Here is a 24680-nt window from a genome sequence, read left to right as displayed (position 1 = left end):
ACATACATATATATATACATCCCCTGAAGAAGTCAGTTAATCTGACGAAACGCGTAGGGAAGGTGTGCAGTGGACCTTCACAAACGCTTACTATTGAACTGCTACGAATCTCTACCGGTCCGGTATCCAGCACGATTCCCGTGACGTCATCCGCTGGTCCGCGGCATCTACCGTCCCCGGTGGGAACCAAAGAGCATCTGGTGGTGTGTACCCGGTGAGAGACCATCGCGGAGTGCCTGATACGTCAGTTCCTGCAGGCGGTGAACAACGGAGGCAGCATTCTGATCCAGTGGAGTCACGGAGTGATTACAGCAGCAAAGCAGCGTTTCCTGGTCCTAGGAGCATGAGTATATCTCATAAAATGCTTTTAATTGTTTTATGTTTGTGAGTTCATTTTTATTGAGATTTTTGGGAATTAAATATATCGATTTTTGCACAGTAATGCACTAGGATTTGGCGCTTTTTTTCTTCTTATATTTTACATACATATATATATACAGTATATATATATATATATATATATATATATATGTGTATGTATGTAGCCAGGTCTCCCCAGAGTGTCCGCTTCCCCCTCACCTCGCTGCCGATCGCGGGGGCCGCCGAGTCCCATGGCAGCCCCGCCGGACGATCTGGGAGGTGAGGGCGGTCGGGTCCCGTCTCGAGGGTTGTCGGGGACGCGTGCGGCCGGTTGCCAGGGCCGCACGCACGTCACAGGACTCCCGGCGCTCCCGGAGCCGGGCGGTGAGCCAGCCACCATTGTTCCTTGGCTCGCGCATGCGCCGTGGTCGCACATGCGCGGAAGGAACCCTAGCGCCAGGGAGGTGTTGCGCGAGGGTGAGGAGAGCCGAGAGAGAGTCACGGCAGGCCCGACACAGTCGCGCATGCGCAGAAGATAGGCCAGAGTTAGGAAGGAGTCGCGCGAGAGTAGGGACAGTGAGAGGGATGTTGCGGCGGCCATTAGGAGTTAGTGTAAGCATAGGGAAGGCGCGCACGCGGCCCCAATGTTATTACAGGTGCCCCGGGACTACAATTCCCATAGGGCCTAGCGAGGGAGGCACCAGGTGCCTCGTAGGAGCCAATAGGGCTGCAGGACTGCCAGGAGGAGAAAAGGATACATTTGGCGGGCTTGCAGCTATGTTGTCAGTGAGAGTCAGGAGCCCAAGGAAAGAGGTAGGGTGCAGGAGTCAGGGACTCCCTGCACTAGGCCAGCGGCCCTAAGGCCCAAGTTAGTCCTGATTCCCCACCAGGTTAGTGAGTGTTGCCAGGGATAGCCTCAGGTTAGGGACCCTGTCACTCATTGCAGTTAGGGCTGGGGAATAGAAAGGGATTAGGGGGCTAAGGGTTAGTCTGCAGAGCGTTGTGGCAGGCATTAGAGGAAGCAAGTGGCGAGAGGCACTGGGGGGTTCATAGCGGTAACCAATCCGGGGAGCCATAGCCCAGGTCGGCGTTGCGCGTAGTATGAGGCAACTGGGGGGTTCATAGCGGTAACCAATCCGGGGAGCCATGGCCCAGGGCAAGTATTATGAGTAGGGTGGGTGCAGAGACCTAACTGCATAGGATAGGCAGCCCCGTATGCCCTACGAGTTTACCTTAAGCCACTTAAGGATGCTGTGCTATAGGGACGGCAGTGTGTGTCCCGTTGCTATACTGTCAGATAGGGACTCAGGGGACGCTGCGGTTCCAGTGACGGAGTTCGGACCCACGTTTGGGTCCACAGAGAATATCGCAAGGATAGGATCAGACGGATTCATCGCACGTCTGACCCTTTGTGAAGTGTTGCTGATCCGAGCACCGGAGTGCTCGGCAGGTACCTACAGTCATAAGTGCACCAACGGGCCCTTAGTGTAACTGTGACTGCGCAGTCACCCACGTTCTCTCTGCAAAAGTGCGGGACATTGGGTGGGGTTCTATGGACACTGGGTGGGATCACCTGGTGTTGGGAAAGCGTCCTGTGCGACGCAGTGGTAAGTGTCTCCTCGAGGGAGGGACACCGGTTATGTTGGTACCTGTCATGATATGTGTTATCTTATGTTCCTAAGTAAATAGTATCCGTTATTATATATCCCTGTGTGTGAGTATTGATTGTTAGTGATTGTCCTGCGAGGAACCACTCCCCCTCTGGTGGGAGCCGTCGCAGGTGGAGGCGCTGCATCGTTGTAAGTGAGTACCCCTAGTATAATTGCCCCAGGTTCCCCGTGGCGGAAGCTCAGCCCTCCTGCGAGCCAACAGGTAATGCACCACACCTATGGTAACATTGTATGTTCCCTTGCACCCCACACTATATCTGCGATTGGGGGTGGGGAAACCCGTTACATATATATATACACATATATACACACAGACAGTCGCGCACAGTATATACACAAAATGTGTGCGGCACGTGCACATGCCTTCGCACAGGCACGCGCGTGCAAGGCCACACACACTATATAACAGCCCTTAGACCACATCGTCTCTAATGGAGTCTCATTGATATTTAAAAAAATGAACCAATTCTCTATTAAAATGTTTTGTAAATCAAAACCCCCAAATGTAATTGATTCCCTTTCTTGGTGGTTGACATGTCTTTTGTCTCTGTAAGGAGATCTACAGTGAATCAGCACGTTATATTTCTACATTCCCCATCACCTGAAATGCAATGTGACAATTTGAATACTGCTTTCCTGCTAAAGGGAAATCTGAGCTGGCAAAGGCTGTGGCTAGTTCTCTAGTTGCCTGCAGTAGTTCTCCCCAGCCTAGGGTTTATATTTTGTAACAGCTGCGCTAAAACAAAATCAACATATTAATATCACTGAGGTGAAATCAATTAGCTATGAAGGAGAAACTAACAGTTTATAGGCATGCAATGATGTATTGAAACATCAAAATAAGTTCACAGGATAAATAAAAAAACAGGCCAATCGTTTTCCAAGCAGATTTGGTATTGCAGGGGTTCTCAACTCCAGTCCCTCAAGATTCTCTCCCCCCCGTTTCCACAGGCATGTTTTTTAAAATATCCCTGCTTCAGCACAGGTGGCTCAGTGGAAGAGCCTGCTTCAGAGTAGGTGGCCCAATCAAAGCAGGAGTCACCTGTGATGAAACGGGGATATCATGAAAACCTGACCTGTTGGTGGATGTTGAGCACCCTTGGGGTAGTGCAGGGGTGCACAAACTTTTTCCCCTGCATGCTCTCCTCACCTTTACCTTGGCTTTGGCGTCAAATGACGCTGCAGGGCCGTAAGGTCACGTTGCCATGGCAACGCGACATCACTGACCCTGTGGCGTCATTTAAGGCCACATTAATGGAAGCCAAGATAAGGGAATTTAGAGCCCTCGCGAGGTCCCCCGGCATTTTAATTAAATGCTTTGGGGGAGAGCGCGGGGCCTCTGTAACCGCTGCGCCTGTCCATGAAAATCTCACCGCCCATTTTGCACACCCCTGGGGAAGTGAATACTAATTAATCATCAATCAGCTTGGCACATCCTGTACTGTATATTCATTTGTAAATTCACATGTGTATCAAGGTGAATATAAGACACCAGCCCTATGCCTGGCAGACCTATGTTTAGGTCTGCAGTGCAGCAGTGACGGGTTAAAATTCAGCTGGGAAAAGGCCTTGTTAATTGGTCAGATCCCAGCTGCCTCGTCAGGGGCTTTAAAAACCCAGGCTGCACCCACATGCGTGGCTGTCTGAACCAGTGAGACACACTGCAACTCTGGAGGAAAACTGCTTGCTGTAAAGATCTGTTTTTACCCTATAATTCCTGTTTGCTACTGTATATAAAGACTCTGGACTTTGAACAGCCGTGTTGGGAAAAGGGAAAAGCCCTGCTCATGACATCCTTCTATTTGTTTGTTTGCTAAAAAGAAGCTGTATTATTTTTGAATAAGGTAGAAAAAATGAATGGTCACTACTCCCTTGTACCAACACAAGCTTGGTAGATTAAAAAATAAATTTTATTACAAAAAAAGACTGGACATCATGGATAAGACCACTCTGACGCGTGGAGTCTTATCCATGATGTCCAGTCTTTTTTTGTAATAAAATTTATTTTTTAATCTACCAAGCTTGTGTTGGTACAAGGGAGTAGTGACCATTCATTTTTTCTACCTTATTCATTATCTCGGAATGGAGCACACAGAGGTCTCATCACGTTAGCAGGTGCTGATCATCATTATTCAGCAGAGGTGGTATCCTGAAGATCTATGCGCCGGAGCGCACTGCATGCTGGACCCCAGTGAGAGCACAGCTGTTGGCTCTCTGGACGCGGCGCAAGACGAACTACATGCCGCAGCGCATTGTGTGCCGGGTCTCCAGTTAAGCGCAGCTGATTGTTCCCGTGACGTCATCTCCATCGACCGGCTGGGGAGTTGGTGCGACCGCCAGACAGCAGAGCGGTATCCATTAGAACCTTGCGCAGAAGCGCCCTGCTTCTTTCCTGGTTCCAGCAGCTGTGTACCCGCATGTTACAGGTTACGGGTGTTTCATTCATTCACACAGCTCAGCTGTTGGGGTGGCAGGGTTACTAACTGGTTCAGAGCAGCATTTATTTGGGACATGTATTGAGTTCACAAGTGGTGTGTCTGCGGTCACATTACTATGTATCTCTAGTTCCTATTTGCTATCGGGCCCCCGGTTGGTTTTATTATACCAAGAAGCCACCCCTTACCCTATAACTTCATTATCATCATATACCTTCCCTTGTTGTACCTGGACAGTGGCTGTATACCTGCCTATATACCTATACGTGATTGCTTAGCATTGGAACACGGGAGGTCATTCTCCACCTTTTTTCCTGTATTATTTTTTGAATGCCATATATTTTAGGCTAAATAAACCAGCAAATTCAGAAACCCATGTGTGGTTGCATTGTCCCTGCAACAATATGCTTAATGATTTACATTTGCATTATAAATGGCACATTAAAAAAATGATGCAAGTTTAAACCAATATTCTAAGGGTTAAAACCATGCACAAGTATATGGTATTTTACTTTTATTTCTCAGAGTATCCTTGATGTTAAAATTGCTAGTGGATAGATGAATTTCAACACTGCCAGGAATCATCTGTGCATTCAAGAGTAAAATTAAATGCTTATGGCTTGGGGGAAAAAAATAGCCGATAATGGACGAACAAATTGAAGGAATGTAAAATCTAGCTCTAGAGAATGGCTGACTGAACTACAGTACTTTGGATAGGTTTTTGATTATGAATCATCGAAGGCCCAGATACAGTTACCCTATTTATAGCAACGCTAACCTAAATGATCATTCCGATAATCCTAACGCCTATCCGTGCAACAATAACGTAGAGTTAATCACAGAAATAGCGTGTCACCAAATTTCTACGGACATTAGGCTTACTCATATGCAAATCTGATGCTAATGCCCAACATCAGATGTACTAAATTGTTAGTTATTGCAGGGAAATAACAGAACGATAATACGTTTATTCAATATCATTTATTTCATATAGCCCTTTTCTTCGGACTCAAAGCCGCCCCAATTACAGTATAGCACGTGGTACACTGCACATAGGTTTTTCTGACAGACACAGTCCCTGCCCAGATGGGCTTACAATCTATGCTTTTGATGCCTGAGGCACAGGGAGATAAAGTAACTTGCCCAATCTTAAAGAACATTAGATAACATATTGCCTATGAAGACTGATCAAGGTTACACTTACAAAAACACTGTTGGTCTAATATCCTTAAGTATAAGTGATGCACCTGCTCACAGGTGAATGTTTGCTGTACTTAACATGGCCTAAAGCATATTTTAATTACTTACAGTGGCAGCCGAGCTGAGTCTTATACGGCCGTCACCGCAATGCGCGGGAAGACGCGGCTTGTTTGTTTTTTTCCCGCTGCGTGCCGCGCATCACTGATGCGGTCACACGGTACAGGGTGCGTGCGCGCGTGCCCAGGGCTCCCCTCAGGTGGTGGCGGGGTAAGGGGGGATGTGGGAAGGCAGAGGGGGACCCGGGGGACCCGGAGAAGCAGAGGCAGAGGTCGCGAGGGGAGAGGAACGACCGGGGAAGATCCGGCTGGCGCGCGGCCAAGTTCGGCGCCAGCCCGAAAACAGCTGCGGGACAAGACGGGTGAGTGTGAGACTCAGCTTGGCCGCGACAGTAATACAAAATGTCATGTTGGTGGTTACGCGCACTCACCAGGGGTATATGCCTTGGCCTAATAAGCGTTAGGTGTTTAATATTTATGTATCAATTATGATAAATGGTGAAGAAAAAAATGTGAACTAGCGCTAAAGTGTAATACACAGTGTGATATTAAAAAACTTATAATAAAGGATGGCTGCCCGGTGATACTGCCAGTACTAACAGAATAAACCAAAATAAAGAAAAACCTGGCGCCAAATAGTCAGTGGAATGTCCTGTACTCCTCAAGGGATCCGCACACTTACTCGACAGACCATGCAAAGAAAAGAACACAAACAAACAAAAATCATAGCGCAACACTGTAGGGTAAGCAGTACTGCACTAATACACACAAACAATTAAGAATCCTAGCGATTATTAAAATATTTATGACGGATCTCTGTGAGCAGTGAGCTGCAGGTTACGCAGACATAAGGATCCTGCTGCGTAACCTGCAGCTCACTGCTCACAGAGATCCGTCATAAATATTTTAATAATCGCTAGGATTCTTAATTGTTTGTGTGTATTAGTGCAGTACTGCTTACCCTACAGTGTTGCGCTATGATTTTTGTTTGTTTGTGTTCTTTTCTTTGCATGGTCTGTCGAGCAAGTGTGCGGATCCCTTGAGGAGTACAGGACATTCCACTGACTATTTGGCGCCAGGTTTTTCTTTATTTTGAATTATGATAAATGGATTAAGATTAGAGAAACATTAATTGCAATAGATTTAAAACTGCTGTTATACACAAGCCATAACCCCCACATAGCTTAATCAATAGGCCCATAAATTAACTCCTCGCTGCACAATTGCGCACAACCAGGGCAGTAGACAGATTTCCCAGGGCCCAGGACTACAGTTCTGACCACCCTCCCCACCATCAGCAGTGTTGCGAGTCCCATTTCACACCTCGTGAGCCCCCTCGATTTCCCCTCCCTCTTCCCATGTATTTCTCGCCCCTCCGTCTCACCTCTCCCTCCCCCTCCTTCAATTACCCCACTCTAACTCAATCCCTGCCCCCTGCCTCACATGTATTTCTCTCCCCTGCATCTCACCCTGACTCCCTCTTTTGCCCTCTCCCCTCCTGCGTCAATTACCCCAAATCACCCTCCTCGCACTCATTCCCTCCCACTCACATAATTCCCCCCACAAAATATATACCAAAAAAAAACCACCCCAATGCAAAGCTTCCCATCCCCAAATACATACAAAAAATCCCCACCACCCCAAATACATACAATCCCTACCTCCCCAAAAATATTCAACCCCCCCAAATACATTTTAAAATAAAAAACAAATACATTTTTTTTTTAAAAACCTCCCCAATACATTTGAAATCCCCAATACATAACCCCACCAATACATAGGTTTTTTTTTTATATCTATCTATATCTCATATACAAAAAAAAAACCAATACATATAAAACAAACCATACATATAAAATAGACCCCAATGCATATAAAAATAACCCAATATATATATAAAAATATATTTAAAAAAGCCCCAATGCAAATAAAAAAAAATATATATTTAATAAAAAAAAATACAGATATAAAAAAAAAACAATGCATATGAAAAAAAGCTATCACCCCCAATACATATAAAAATACCACCAGAACTTTAAAAAAAAAAACAGACTTGCCTTGTGGCTGGTTGGGCCAGGCCGGCTGCTGGTCCTCTCACAGGCAGGCCCCGGCTCTCCAGCTGCACGTCACAGAGGCCCGTTGCGCGCCGGTGTTTGAAGCTCGGCATTGGACAGAAGGAAGAGGCCTGGAGTTGAAGGAGCCGGGGCCTGGCCGCAAGGGACCACCAGCTGGGCCTGGCCAGGGGTCGGGCCCAATGTGCAGCTCTCGCCAGGCCACCCCCAGACACCGGGCCCGGGACATCTGTCCCTTCTGCCCCCCCCCCCTCTCTGTTGGCGGCCCTGCACACAACCTAATGTCACCACTCCACATCATACATTAATCCCCAACTATATTGAATACCGAAACCCCTCAAAGGTCTGAAAACAAAGTGACAACACACCATTTTAATCACATATTAAATATCTTGGACGAAAATAAAATAATTGTTAGAACAATTATGTAATCTTTAAAGTTATATAAAGTCTATACCATGTGAATTAAATGCTATGATAAGTATGATGCACTAATAATATCACATTACATTTAAATTAAAAGGTAAATAATTACGTAAAATTAATTATTAAGCTCTGACCATCAATTTTGCTATCTACTTTTCAGAATATTACCAATTAGTGTGGTATGTCCTGTGGCATCCATTTTAGAGAGGGCAAGATGTAGGCTATCGGTTTGCTTTATGGCAGCATTCATGCTGGCGAAGACCGCGCAGCATTGATCGCGCCCATAGACTGCGACATCAGGATCTAAATATAGAGATGCAGGGACAGCTGATATGACATACAGCTGTTTTGGGCTATCTGTGAAACGATTTAGTCATAAATATTCCAGAATATACAAGGTTGATTACCATATGTGTAAGACGCTATTATGCCAGATAGACTCTAGTCATACAGATCTCGAAAGACACGTGATACCATATTCAGTCATAATACTGCGAATAGGATTCTAACTAGGGAATTTACACTATATAAGAAGACTAGAATATCAGATCAGAGTAAAACAGGATAACGGCAAGTTCACAGGAGGACCCGGAAAGAGGGATTCCACGCAGGGAGAGCGGAAGGGATGAGAAGTTACCATCTGTCAAAAGTGACCTTTTTTTAATTATTTTTTATTTTTTGTGAACTACACTATATTTACCATATAGAAGTAATAACTTAGGATAAATACTCTATCTATTTTGCATGTTAAACAGAATGCGGAATTATTATATCCAGCTAAGATATAATGTATTGAAGACGAATTAAAGGTATATAATATTATTGTTGGGGCAATATAATAAAAAAAAATCTCCCTATGTTAGGAAGTTGGGGTACAGCCTAAAAAATAAAGCTGTGTATATTAAAAACATATTTTAATAAACATCTGCTGAGACTTCTTAACTGTCTCATTTAATTGCCTCATGAGGGAACAAAAATGGTGGCATGTCTGAGCTTAATGCATTACAGCGGCCTCACATCAGAAGTATGGATAGTGTAGCTCCCTTTTTATGTATTTCTTTTACACTATATACATTTATTTCCTTATAAATGAGGCAATTTATCAATTGGTTTGTTTATAACAATGAAGCCTGGAGTCATGTGGAACAAAGACTACAGTTTAGATCAGGGGTGCACAAACTGAGGGGCGCAAGATTTTTTTACGGTGGTGCGTGTCTGTTGCAGAGGCCCCAGGCTCTTCTACTTCCCCCCTCCCCCCTGCGCAGGGCATTTACATTAATGCCGGGGGATCACGTGAGGCCTCTGCAACTTCACTTACCTTGTTTTCAGCAACGCGGCGACTGACTCCGTGGGGTAATTTGACGCAGAGAGTCGGAGACTAAGGGTGGGGGGACGCGAGCAGGGTGGGAACGCGAGCAGGGAGGGAAGCAGGCAGTGGGGCAAAGCAGGGAAAGATTGCGCACTCCTGGTTTAGATCAATAAAAACAGAAATGATCTATTGACATAATTTAAAGCTGCAGTTCAAGCTGCTGTTTAAAAATAAAAAATAAAATTTGTGTGTGAGTATATGTATGTGCATCAATACAATCTGCACACTGACAAGTGATTATCTAAGCTGCAGATTGATCTGTTCTCCTGTAATCAATCGCTTGCTCCGGGTTATTTAATTCAGTTCTTGCACAGCATTCTGGGCAATGTAGTTCCTGGAATGATTGACTGGGCAGTTACTAGATACAATTGGTTCACTGCTATAGAGAGGGTGGGGCTCAAGAGCCAGAGCCTATCAGAAGGGGAAAGGGGCTGTCACTTTTGAAATGCTTAATACATTATAAACATTAAAAATGTCTTTAAAACGTTTTTTTTTTTTTGTTTTGTTTTTTTTAAACGAACGTAGGATTTTACTTGAACTGCTGCTTTAATGTTAGTAGTATAACACAGATAGCTATGGTCGGGTCAGTACTTTAAAACCACAGTGCAAAATTGTTTTGGGAAAACAAACGATAACCACAAAATTATAATTTTCCGAACTGATATTACCATATAAATGTAAACTGGAAACCAACTATCAACATTTCATTTTGCTTCACCTAATGTAGCTCTTGTATGCCTTTGGGTATATAGCAGCATATGTCCAATGAATGGCAAACCATATGACTACTAAAATATGTCAAGCCTATGTGTACATGCCTAGAGAAGAAACAATTTATTTTTCCTTTGCAAAAGCTGGTTTTGATTGTATGTATGAAAGCAAATGATCCAAAAAAAAAAAATAACAAACACAAATGCACTACCCAGATGTTTTTATTTTTGAATTTAATATAGTATTCTCATTCAATTTTGACTACGATACAAAAGTAAATAAAATATCTAAATAAAACATATAGAAAACTGAAAATCATAGCACTAAATATTATCTAAGCTTGGTAATACAGAAAATATACAGACAAAATACATGCACGTAATAAATGTTAAAAAAAATCCTTTTTGCCATTTAAAAATCTCCTGTTTTTGTTTTGAGCTTTAGTCCTTAAGGGACACTACATGGCAGGATTCATCAACGCTCCGATGTGTGGTATTACTATGAGGATCGCCATGAAGCCCCGCCTCGTCACTCAACCCGCGACTTCACGGGTGACGCGCGTCAACTGCAACTTGCACGCGCTGCGCTCTTCGAACCAGAGACACTGCAGGGGCAGTCTCCAGGCCCCGCCCACATGACGACATGGGCAGCGCACAGCGCGCACCCTCTACGCACAGACACCGGCAAACAAGGGGTTAACTGCATCCAGTATCCCACGGCTGCTAGTGACTCGTCCCCTGCCTATCGGTAGTCATCATACCTTTGATTGCATTGCCCTGCAGCTGTAGGCTGTCCTGCTATCGGTTAACTTGCACCTGTGTGCTGCCTCACCATTGGCTAACTGTCCTTTAAATGCTCAGCCAGCCCTCCTGCAAACTGGCTGAGCACAATCTCTTGTGACTCATGCTTACCTCAAGCTTCCTGCTGATCTGTTTTTGTTTGATCCTTGTTGTTTGACCTCAGCTTGCACCCGGACTCCTGACTTCTGTGACCCCCTGGACCAGGGCTACGGACTCTACTATTCTACTCTCTATACCCCTGGACCCGGCACCGTATCAACGACTATCCGATATCTACACTCCTTGACCACGGCAAGTACCTTAATCAACCTGACCTCTCCTACCCTGACCCGGCTACACGACTACCACTCTGCACTACGGACGTGGCTGAGCAGTTGTTGGTCGGTGGCTATTAATATCCCCACCTCAGCCTCGTGGTCCCGACCTTTTTGTGGTGAGCACTCGTTACAATTACACTGCTATCCAAAGTTAAGTTCCATCGACTTGAATGGCAATTAATACCAAATCGGAGCTTAATGAGTTTGTTTGAGTTTCCAATATCTTACACCAGAGGTGCGCACACTTTCCCCGCTGCACCCCCCGCCCTCCTTAACTTGTCTTCGGTGTAACGTGATGTCACGTTGCCGTGGTGACGTGTAGCCGAAGACCAGGTAAGGGACGTTGCAGAGGCCTCACGCGATCTCCCGGCATTAATTTAAATGCCTTGGGGAAGAGCGTGGGGCCTCTGCAACCGACGCACCCCCCTGAAAAATCTTGCATCCCCCTTCAGGGGCACGCTCCCCAGTTTGCGCATCCCTGTCTTATACCGATGTCTAAAGAACAAATGTTAAAACCACCTCCATAACGAGAAGTGAAAGGGAAACTTCACCCGTAACAGTCACAAACTACATCCCATTATAATGTTATGTGGAAGAATTCCTACTGTAACCATAGCTCAAATTGCTCATTGATGCATGGGGAACAAATTCGATTCAAAGCACATTGGTACAGTGACACAAACTAAGTCATAATGACCATCTGCTATCCTTGACTAATAGAGTTCACTGTTTCAGTGCCTTTTTTATTTTTTTGGTTAAAAATATGTTTTAATAGTTAATGGCTCATAATGGTGGATATTTACTATTTACAGTAGTTGCAATAATGGGGAAAAATCAATGCAAAAGAATTGCAAAGCCATAAAGGATAGGATGTACAGTCAAAAATACAACACAGACTGTCCCAAGTGTCTTTACTACTGTCCCTTTAAGTAGAATTTCCACCTTAAGGGTGTATGTGCTGTGACTTTACCTTGGTTCTTTCTCAGGGTTGCTCATGGATCCGTGCTGGCTCCTGGCAAGAAGTATAGGAAAAGAAAAAGGGCGCCAGGAACATTTAGTTGGCTTATAAACTTGCAGCAAACAGGACAGGTTTTAGCATTTTGAAAATAGTACTTTCAGTCCCTCTCTCTAAGTCTTGCAGTGGCTCATCTCTTTAATAGAGCCTTTTCCAGATCCAGACATCACCAGCAGCCCACCCAGGTCTCTTCCTAGTGCTGCATATAAAGACAACTTGCTACAGTAGTGTAGTTCCTTCCCAGCACATTCTATAAGGAGACCCTAATACTGGGACACTGTCCCTATGCTAAAAACAATAAGTGTGTCTTCCTTTACAGGCTGTGGGAGCTTGGAGACCTCCTGATGGTAATTGGGGTCTTTCCTAATGTTACTGGGGTCTGAAACAAAATGGCTGATCCCAACCTTTTTATACTGGCCTGTAAAGAACAAACTTATAGCTAGTTGCAACAAGATCACCCCATGTCAGGTGACCAGGCTGTGCCAGATTCTGACCTTTAAAATGCAACATTAACAGTACAACTGTGTAACAAATAGGGCCTGTAAGGATTAACCCATACACTGCCTGCAGGGTCCAGGAATAACCAGGGCAAAAATTTGCAAGGATGCTACATAAAAAAAAAAAAATTGCTTTGAATGTGATTAATTTTCTTTCAAATATTTAGTGTTGTGTATTGCACTGATTTTGTCAGTTTTGCAGCCAGAATAATTTAATAAATCACCTAGTGCAGTATTTAAACTTTTTTTTGTTTTTTTAATAGAATATAAAAAAATCCACTACAGTCTACTTCCGACATGTACAGCTTTTGCCAAAGTTATCGCACCCGTCATCGCACAATAACAAGTTATCTGCCACAATGTTTATCGTGTGATTTGCTGTGGTTCCACCGATACACATTGAGCCATCAACAATCGCGCAATTTACAAATTACAAACTAATTGCGCAATACCACATAACAGGGCAATAATACAGGGGTCCTGCACACCCTGCCTTGTGTTCCCCGGTGCTCACGCTCCCCCCACACCCCCCCCCGCGAAGTGCGGCGACAAATGACATGCCGTCACACTGCATGACCCCGCGGCGTCATTTGTTGCCATGAAGACCCGTCCAGACGGCGATTTAATCTCGGTAAATTGAGGTTGCTGAAGCCCCACGCGATCCCCTATTTAATGCCTTGGGGAAGAGTGCGGAGCCACTGCAACCGCCAGCGCGCCCCCCTTCCCCCCCACCCCCCGAAAAATCTCACGCCCCCCAGTTTGCACACCCCTGCAATAATGTATGCCACCTCTGTAATTATAGAACATCTGTTTCTCTAAGTGTTATACTCGTGGACAATACTGCAATTTACTGATATATACTGTAGGTTTTTACATGTTTCCATCCTACACAAACATACTCCGTTTTCTGTTTGGCTATAAAACCAATGAAACCACACTTGTAAGATTATTTTTATATCTTTATTCACCCTTTCTGATGTTCTTAGTTCTCCACAGAAATTAAAGGTTATCCAAATGTTGTAAATATTTGCTTTTTATTCATTATCTCAACAACTGCAAGTATACATTGAAGATACTTAGAAACTGAAGTAGCACGTTTAATTTAATCAATTAGATTGAAAAAAAAAACATTAGTGCATTCAGATTTAATATGAGCAGCAAAATATTCCAGGAAAAACAAGGAAACATAATTATTATAAGAATGAAGAATTATGAGCAGTGATCCTGCAGTTCATTGCCACTTCAAAATCTGACTGCACATGATGCTGTTTGCATAAACACGACATTTCATATTATGATGTTGCCTGGAGTTAATCAGACAAAAAATAATTGCATTATCAATTGTCTCTTCCACAATAAAAATCAAACAAAGGTTTTTTGTTTTTTTTCTCGACAGTACTGCATTCCCCATTCTAATTTCTTAATAGAAGTTGTTCTGAAAGTGAAGATGTGGAAAAGTACAAATGAATGTCGCAAATGATAAGACTGAGCAAAATAGTTCTAAAGCTCGTTCGACATATGGCTGCCTAGTTTTGTTTTACTGTAGCAAGATAGAAAAATTGGCAAAAGCGCTCCAATGCCAGGAAAGACAAAATGTAGTATAGCCAAGACCACTTCCTCCAAAGGTATTTGTAATGAGTAATGATTTTGATGGTAATATATAATAACCAAATGGGCACTATCCTCCTGAAGACAGGTGGTGGGTGGTGCAAGCCCACCCACAATCAGTCTCACTGTCAGGTTCCCCTGAATAATAGAAAGTACTCGCATATCCTTGGTGTGGTTGACTGATTAAAGTGCCCTTTTATTCATTTTTGACTTTGGGTCCTTCCTGCTCATTTGGCTTGTGCGCTCCGTTCATCGTTTCACTTCTAGTTTTGTTTTATTTACAAAACATCTCTTCAGAATTTACTGAAGCAAAAGATTTAGAATAGCTGTTATACATTAAGGCAGCGCTGCGCAAACTTTTTCAGCTGCGGCCCCATTCCTGGGCGCCACAGCGTTCGTGCCTCCCCTCCCCCGAAGGCACTGCTTCAAATGACGTTGCGGGTCACGTCACCCCACCGCGGCATTTGACGCGCGTTGCCATAGTGACGCGTGAAATCACATGACCCCGCAGCGTCATTTGAAGACCCAGCTGCCAGTAGGTAAGTGAGGTTACAGAGGCCTCACGCCTCCCCCGGCATTAAATTAAATGCCTGGGGGAAGAGCGCGGGGCTTCTGTAACAGCCCACGCCCCCCTGCCAATTCTCCTGCCACCCCCCCCCCCCCCCCAGTTTGCGCTGCCTTAAAATATTACTGATCACAGAATCGCTGTAAAATTACATTTGAAAATTTAAAGGGTTTATGCATGGTAGACTCTTAAAAATATATATATATATATATATATATATATATATATATATATATATATATACACACATGGTAAAACTATGCAAATAAATTGAGAAATATCTTTGCCTTGGATATTTTGTATGTATTTTCCATTACATTACCAGAGGTTATTAAATCAATAATTTAAAAGAAAGATGTTTAAGAATACTGTACTTTAGCATTAGCCAATTCATAAAAATCAAACCCAATAACATACATGGCGTTATCAGTAATTGACCCAGACAATAACATTGCACTATTTTACAAACGTACTGTATGCAACAAATCACACTAAGTACCACATTCAAATCTTTTAAGTTGATTTGATTAATGACCTTACATGAAGCTCCTGTCTTGTTTTTCCTTTAAAGAACATGCTATTTTTAGGTGGCTTAGCCAATTAGAAATATTACAGCTACCACCATTACATAGAATAACGTTCAGTATATTTGACCACTGGAATCCCTACAATCTTATTGGACATTTTGATAAAAGGAATAAGAATTTCGATGTTGGAAGAAATATCTTCCACGGGTGACAAACTTCTCTAGTGTACATATAGATTTACACAGAGGCAGCAGCACAGATTAAGGCTGGGTACATGGTGCAGGCGTGCGAGACTGAGCACATCGCTCGGCTGACAGGGCGCGCACAATGCATCTGTGGACTACAGATCCTTGCGACGGGGTGGCATAGCCAATGACGTCACAGAGCTGGTTCGAACTCATTGGGTGAACCGCTCACGTTACCCGACTGTTGCGAGACAGACGAGAGGGGGGGGGGGGGGGGCTTGTAGGGCCTCCTGCGCGGGAGTTTAACCAACATTGCCTGTTCTTATCGGTGTTGAGGCCAGTGAAAGACTATAGCCTGGGGCACTTGGCTACAACAGTGTAGTCAAGAGTGATACAAAACTCAGCCGTTTGATATTAGAAAAAAATGTACAGTGTGTTCAATAAGAGTAATAATAAAAACAAGAAGATGTTAAAGGGGAGGTAAACAGAAAGTAGACCATGTTAAGCTTCACTGTTTCAGCTGTGGAGATCCAAATCCATGCTACTCAGAGGGGAAGCCCTTAAAAGGGTTGATGATTTTAAGCTTCAAAGGGAACCTCAGGTCATTAAAAGATCATCCTACGGCAGGGGTGCACAAACCTTTCCCACTGCGCACCTAGGGTTGCGAGTTTGCTTGTCCAAAAATACTGGACAAAATGGTGAAGGGTGCGACACGCGTGAGAATCGTTGGTGAGGAAGAATGTTATTTATAAATGACCTGATTTTTTTTCCTAAATTTCACTCAAAGTATTCTCCAAATTGCACCAATTTTATATTCTGTTTCGTAAAAAATCTGGGCAGCAGTCAATGGAGGGAGCGCCCTTCCGAGGATTTTTTTTTTTAAGGAAATAGAATATGAAATAGTGTAAATTGGTGCATGCTTTGAGTGAAATTTAGAACAAATTACATAATGGTCAGATTATTTATAAGTAACTGACCTGCAGTCACACTGTACATGGCGAGCAATACTAATCTTAATGCTCCTCCCAAAGATTGTTGCACCCCTCCTCATCCTTTATCTCCCCTTTTCTCTCACCCTCCCACCCCCTTCATTCTTGCCCCCCCCTCTCCATCCTCTCTCACCCGCCCTCCCCTCATTCTCTCTCGCCCCCCCCCCCCCTCATCCTCTCTCTTGTCCCCACAGGACAGCCAGAGAATACACATGCGCACGCACACCAGGACAAAACAAATACACACACACACACCAGGACAAAACAAATACACACACACCAGGACAAAACAAATACACACGGTCACCTCCCTCTGCTCAGTGCTTTTCCTCCTCTCTTTGGCCCCACCTCCAGGCTGCTACATCCTCCTGATTGGCTGCATTACACAGCAGCAGACAATCAGGAGGAGAAAGCTGCCCAGCCCCCTAGCAGCAGCAGCCCTGCTCTCTCCCTTCTCAGGGGTAATCCCGTGATTGGTTGCTAAGCCCAGAGAGGTAATACCGGTATTATCTCTTTTTTTTTTTTAACAGGATAGAGTAACCAAATACCGGGCTGTCCGGATCAATTCAGGATACCTGGCAACCCTATGCCCACCTCTGCCTGCTCTACTCACCAGCTCGCGCCCCCCTCCCTTGTCTTCGGCATCAAATGACGACACGGGGTCACGTTGCTATGGCAACATGACATCGCGTGACCCCGCGCTGTCATTTGATGCGTCGCCCAAGACCTGGTAGGAGACATTGCAGGGGCCTCACGCACCATGGGGAAGAGCGTGCGGCATCTGCAACCACCGCGCCCCGCCTGAAATCTTGTGCCCCCATTCTGTGCGCACCTGTCCTACCGTATGCACGGTAGCACTGGCCATAGAGGTTTCCCTTATACGACATATCTCCAGTCATTTGTTTTACTAAGTACTCCCTTCTTAACACCTCACAAATCTAATGTTCAGATTTCTGTCTGAGACGATATGTTCGAGAGCAAAAACGATGGTCAAAAGCAGTTTTCAGCTTTCTTGAACATCGAATCCGGCTCCAAGCTGCACTCACGAAGCGGGTCAGTCTGCCTCCAGGCTTAAAGCTGTATTTAAATATTGATTTTTAAAACAAATCAATTCCATTGAATACTCTGTTAATCTCTTTATAATTGTACATAGTGTTTGACTTACAACTGACTTTAGGCAATACAGTATGTAGAAATATGAAGTGCCAAGAAATCAATGTGTCATGCTCTGTTAAATTTAAAATGAGGAGACCCAATTATGAATTAAATCTGATATCTCTTTCATTTAATAATTTGATATAGAACGTTTTCCCCAATAAGTAAAACAAAAATATGACTGTAAAATTTAGATAATGAAAAAATACCTGCGGTGAATGTGATCTCAAATCTATTTCAATAAAACAGTGTAAACTTACCTAATGTTCAATAAAAAAAAAATGTATACAGATTCCAATGACAACGAATATGTATTAGCTTGTCCGGGATGGGAAGGGAGCGAAGATAGCAGGGATACAGTGTATCCCTGCTATCTTCGCTCCCTTCCCATCCCGGACAAGCTACTATTGAAAGGAATCTGTACACATTCCTGGAAGGTTGAGAATTTGATCAGTGATCACCTTGACACATTTTATTTAGAATTTTAATTTTGTGCACTATTTTATCACAGATTGGGTGTGGTTAGCGCCGGTAACAAATCACTTTAAGTTCAACGAATATGTATTAACCATTACGTTTTGTGTATTGCTTATGTTGACAGTCCAAAAAGCAGTACCAATATATTTGCTACACTGCTTGCATTTGTTCTGGTACCTTGAAGTAAAACTACACTGATGCAGTAGCTGAGCCCAATAAAACATGAACACTTGGCTGGCAAAGGACAGCCATGATAGCCATATACTGTAGCTGCTATGACAGCCAAGGATGTGGTATGTCAAGATATAGGGGAAATTGCATCTTCTCTCAGCCTAGCAATGTACATACTGTACAAAGAAAAGAATAGAACTTTATGCAACCTAAGAAAAAATGCCAGAGGCTCATGGTGTTCCACTGCAAAACAAAAGACGAAAACATGTCAGACACATTTATTTCCAAAGACTTAGAATTCAAACAAAAAGAGAATGTAGGAAGTATCCCACATTTTGAATACAGCTTCCCTTAGTTCATTAAGTGAAGCAGTGTAATTAATTATTCAGCCTGTTAGGATGCATTTATCAACACGGGCTGTAAATGACCAACTATAGTAGTAGTCTTGGGAGCAAATCTACAGAGCTCCGCTAAGCTATTTGGCGTTACCCACAATTATTGTAACGCTACTCCTAAAGCCTATCCACAATGGTGATTAACGTTAGGCTGCCCTTGAGTTAGCCAGTGTAGCCCTTGAACCACCACCCTAAGTGATATTGGGGGGTATGCTTCTTATCTGGCTACTACTTCAGGGTGTGATGCTGTATACCTGTTGACAACAGGAGGGCTGAGTGCTCCGCGATGGTGTGGGGAGAACCAGGACAGGGGTGCAGGTTACCTTTGTTCTTCAGGGGTGCAGCGTCTCCAGTCAGCATAGATTCTCTGCAGGGGCAGAGGATGGCCCATACTGACACCGTGTTCTTCTTTCACAGACAGTAAGCACACTGGTTCTGATACAACTGGCTTTATTGCAGGCAGATGGTAATAATACAGCAAGCACCAGAGGTATCCCTTTTCTCTCTTATCTCCCATTCTGGTCAGAGCCCTGACTTAGGCATTTGGCCCCTTTCAGACACTTTCCTCCCATCTCCTGGTGAGATGGAGCAAGTGGCTCCTCGCTCCACAAGTGGAAGAGAAATATCAACCAGGATCAACACTCAAGACAGAACTGAACTCACCAATTTAGGAGAGTGACAGAATTTATAACCTGAGATTGGTGACTGTAACCTTGCCCCATAATAGAACAGGTTGAATACTGACTGGTTCACCCAAAAGTAGTGATTAACAATCAGTATCCTTCTCTCAGGCTGACACTCTCTGGTAGTTGCTAGGCCTGTCCTTGGATACCTGAAATGTATCCAAGTCTGCAATACACACACAGAACCTAAAGAAGGAATTAACCCCTCCACTGCCTGCACCTAACAGGACTGACACTGTAAGGGCCCAGGAAAAAGAAGTAGCGGCCGGGAGGCTATGCTATACCAGTAAAATATCATATCGCTAAATATTGACGGATGTTAGACGTACTCATATGCAAATGAGATGCTAATGTGCTGTTAGCCTAACATTACATAGACGTGAACATCTGATCATGTTGGCACAGGGAAATAACATTATGATAAATGGGTCACACGCACTCATAGCTCAAAAGTGGTGGTGGCGGGGTTCCTTTTCTCTGCCGTGTCTGGGCAGCATCGTCAGCTAGTTTCTTCTTCGTAAGGAAGAGGGGGGTGTATGGGAGGGAGAGAGAGAGAGACGGAGGGGGTGAGATAAATACATGGGGATAGGGGGGATTAAAGGGGGCTTGCAAGGTGTGAAAGGGGGGGGGGGGAACTCCCAAAGCTGTCGACACGGAAGGGCCGTCAAAACTCTAGTCCTGGGCCCTGGGAAATCTGCCTTGTGCTGAGACTCCAGTCCAGTGTTTCTTAATCAGATTTCCACGGCACTTCAGAAGATCAAAAGGGTGCCATGGGATTTTCACATTCTCCAAGAGCAGGAAGGAAGCAGGGATGTTGCTGGGAAATGCAGCCAGCATGTCAGGAGCATGTGCCTGGGGGTGGGGCCAAGTATACCAGGAGGAAACAGCATGAGCAGGAGAGTGGTGGGGAGGATTTATATACCTGTTCTGTCCTGATTTTTGTGCCCATCTGTCCTGTGTTTTCTATGGCTGGGGCCATGGTACTGCAGACCGTGCGCTGAGCAAACAGACTGCCTTAAGGCAGTGTTTGCGTCCATGCGGCGTGCGTCCGCGCAGAAGCAGGAGGGGGCGCACATTGCGTGACAAATCTGTTAAACTGATTTTCTCAGCGCGACTGACAGGTCACGTAAGCGGTTCGCCCAATGAGGGCGAAAAAAAGCTCTGTGACGTCACTGGCATGCCCCTAGACACGCTCACGGACGGCATGCGCACCATGGCCACAAAACGCAACTCCTTCAAGCAGGTGACATCACGGCCGCGCACGGGAGAAGGCAATATGGCCCGGCCTATGTCAGTCTAGTGTTTTCACTGACTGACTGCCTGTCCTGTGTTTTGTGTGTCTGTTCTGAGTCTCTCAAAGTCTGTCCTTTTTGTAAGGGTGCCTCGGCAACTGCGTTGAGAAAAAACTAGTTTTTAGCCATTATCTCAATATTAAAGCAATTTATGTTTTGAAGTTTCTTTGGGGGAAACAAAACAAAAACAAAAAAAATACGCTTAAAAAGACAAATGATTTGATCTAATGCAGCAAACTTTCCTATATCATTTAAAATACATATTTGACATTTTAATACTGTTTTGAAGGTCATGGTTATTTCTACCTTTTTCTTTTCTATGCTTCAGTACAATGCTCAGCCAGCCACATCTCTTCTTATAATGTCCAACTTATGTGCATAATCAATGTCCAGCTGTTTAAAATGTACTGTTATTAACACATGTACTGTAGTTCTTTCTTCATTAGCAAGGGCACTATGCTCAGTCATACAGTATAATAATTTTTGGTGTCTAGATTCCAAAGGAGTTTCATAAAAAAAAAATATTGCACAACTGTATTTAATATTAAAATGATCACAGCGGAGAGCTTATGAAGACTGGATGAACTGGCTAAATTTATCTGTACAATGTGTTCTAAACCGTGATCATGACTGTGTCAAGTGAAAGAATGTTCGCTAATTGTATTCATCTGCATTGCTGCGTGAATTGAAATGTAAAGTTGCCTAGATCAGCAGCTGCTTCACTTTTTAAAACTTGCACAACTACCTGTTTTTCAGCGTGCGACACACCAGTAAGCTGTGGTCGGATTCAACATTTTTAACAACCGGTTCTTACCTGGACGGCGGCGTCTAACAGCATCTCCCGGCATATATTTCCCTACTCAATGGCTGCGTCACTTAGCGCCTTGTTGCCATAGCAACGGACGTCACGTGATGCGGTTACATCACGTGCGGCCATATTGAAAGGATTTGCAGGGAAAGAGATGCAGGGAGATGCTGTCAGACCCCGCCCGCTGCCCGGACAGGTGAATTAAGCACCGGTTCAGCGAACTTGTGAAATTCAGTAACCGGTTCGCACGAACCGGCAGAATCCCACCACTGGCAGTATGACTTCTGCCAATGGCAGGACAGTTAGTCACATGCAGGCTAATAGATACTATATGCAAATGTCATCAAGTGGGGTTCACAACTTTTTGGGGGTAATTTTTCTAAAACAGTACTTTTTTTTTATTATTATTATGACGAATGTCCAAATCACTCAATGTGACCTACATTTTGAGACAGGAACCTGCACAGAACAAAGCACATTTTAGCTGATTCACAAACTTCATTAAAAAAAAAGTTGCACATCTCTACAGGCTAAGCTGCCTATCTATATCCCAGTTATTGCTGGCCAATGAAGCTGCCTTGGAAGGGGGTCCATGTTAAATTCAGCAGCACCACTACTCATTCTGTAGCTTGGACAACTTTGCCATCATAAGAACTTCAGTGGCAAGAACTTCAGTGGCACTGTGCAAATTGATGTGTTGGGTAATACCTTAATGTTAAATGGGATAAACTGATAATACACAATAAATGTTTGTTTATGTATATAGCAGGGTTCCCCCTGGACTCCCTTACCTCTGGTTGCGTGCGTGCACCCAGGCGAGGTGCGGGAGGCACTGCGGGGGGGCAGGGAGGGGGGGTGTTTCGCCGGCGGCTTCCCTTGCAGGGTGCCGCCATCTTGGTTGCGATCATGCATGCGCAGGACAAGCTCGCTAATGGCGACCAATAGGAATAGGCTCTGAGCTGGGACTACATATCCCATGAGCCTCGGGGACAAGTCACATGGTGTGTAACAGCGAATAGGACTGCAGCATCCCCTGCATGGGGAACATAGATACATTTTGCGTGCTGCAGCCACGTTAGTCGGAGCTGGGACAAGGAAGGGGTTGGTTGTATGTGCAGGGGTCTGTGGCTCCAGCACTAGGCCAGAAAACCCCAGTTAGGCCCCAACTCCCCTCAGCTTGTGGTTGCTGCAGGGACCGGCCCATAGGATAGGGACACGGCCAAGTAGTATCAGAGTGAGTGAGGGACCCAGCCAGGATGCGTTGGCGATTAGTGATTGAGTGATCTGAGACTTGACCACCCTCTGAGACTAGAGACATTCTAAAGGTGGATCACTCCATGCGGGAGCCATCCAATGTAGAGGCGGAGGCGTCGTGGAGCACTCTTGTGGATCCGTGGATCCCGACATCATCTGCGCGCCCGGGTGTGGACACACCCGGCAGGTACCTAAGTTCACCAACTCACCTTCACATTAGTGGGGCAGCTCTGTCTCACACACTTGGGTGGGTGGTTGATTCTGGGGACACTGGGACGGCCTGGTGCCTGGAGAACTTCAGTACATTGGGGTAAACCCTGCAGGGTTATGGACACAGTGTTGGAAAAGGCACGGTGAGGGGTTGAGGCCCTGCGAGGCCTAATATTGCGGTATTACTGTATTGGTGCTATTGTTCTATGCATATAGTTAATTGTTATTGTTCAACTGCATCAGTGTGTATTGGTCATATATGGTCCTGTACAGGGCTATTCCACGTAGTTACGATCCCGCGCAGGTGGAGGCGCTGTCATCAACTGGATCAGGTACACACCAGTCTCCCAGCAGCGGAGGTTCAGGCCTCCTGTGAGCCACAGGTAACGCACCACACACACCGTAGCCACCATATCTCCCAGGGGATGGGGGAAAGTGCACTACATGTATTTGCCTCAATAAGTAAATTAAATAACTGCAAATTCAAAGATGAATGTAAAGTTTTATTTTTGGAAGATCAAAAAAAGCTGGTGGGAGAAAAAAAATGTAAATTAGCCTGACTAATGGTGGGCCATGTGAAAAATATTTCATGCAGTGTATTTGAAAATGCATTTGCAGAACCCCAAGGACTGTATCCCATGCACATACAGTATAAAAATACCGTTGCTTCTATGGGAGGAGTGGCTCAGTGAGCAAAGGCACTGACTGGCATGGAGTTTGAACCATGTTTAGGGTGACCAGATTTTCAAAATGAAAAACCGGGACACTTTAAAACAATGTACATCACGTCACGCCCCCCCCGCCCCCCCCTCCTCGTTGCCATGACAACAAGACACTAACGTCAGGCGGTGACATGTTGCCATGACAATGTGGCATCACGTGATGCCTCGTCACCATAATGCATCCCATTGTCATGTCAACTTGATGCCGCGTGACGTCACAGAGCAGGTCGTTGTTATGGCAATGTGCATTACGTGACGTCGCGCAGCCATGTTGACGGAATTTGGAGGGGAGGATACAGCCAAAGGCAAGATAAATAAATATATAATAAATAGATCTAAAAAAATGTTATCTCCGCGTTAGCCTTCAATAGAAGGTGGCATCCCTGGCTGCAGTATGTGTTTCTGTAAACAGAGGTAGGCCCTGCAGTGGGTGTTTGTGTGTATAGAGGTGGGGGCTGCAGTGTGTGTTTGTCTGTACAGTACAGAGCAGTGATTCCCAACCTTTTTTGTTTGGAGGAACCCTTTAAGTATTTCGTTACATTTTGGGGAACCCCTATCTGGATAACATGTTCGACGGGTAAATCACAAAATAGACGTGTAAAGAAGTGGGGGTAATAAATAATAATTAACTCATACTTTTGAATAAACAATGTGTATATATTTTGTAATGATTTTGGTTTAAACATCCCCCCCCCTACATCTCACATCACC

General features: G+C 44.6%; 1 protein-coding gene across 12 annotated transcripts in view; it reads right to left on the bottom strand.

Annotated features, from left to right (window-relative positions):
* PCLO (piccolo presynaptic cytomatrix protein) overlaps window positions 1-24680 on the bottom strand; it is a 442770-nt gene that overhangs the window by 270041 nt on the left and 148049 nt on the right. The window contains exon 1 of one of the 12 annotated variants that reach the window (XM_075599571.1): window positions 12387-12512. The exons of the other annotated variants lie outside the window; for them this stretch is intronic. The gene's annotated coding sequence lies outside the window, so the exon portion shown is untranslated. Of the gene's footprint in view, window positions 1-12386; window positions 12513-24680 lie in introns of those variants that run through there. 12 annotated transcript variants of the gene reach the window in all.

This window comes from Ascaphus truei, chromosome 5 (genome assembly GCF_040206685.1).
Source record: "Ascaphus truei isolate aAscTru1 chromosome 5, aAscTru1.hap1, whole genome shotgun sequence".
NCBI classification, from domain to species: Eukaryota; Metazoa; Chordata; class Amphibia; order Anura; family Ascaphidae; genus Ascaphus; species Ascaphus truei.
This window is presented reverse-complemented; position numbering and strand designations above follow the sequence as displayed.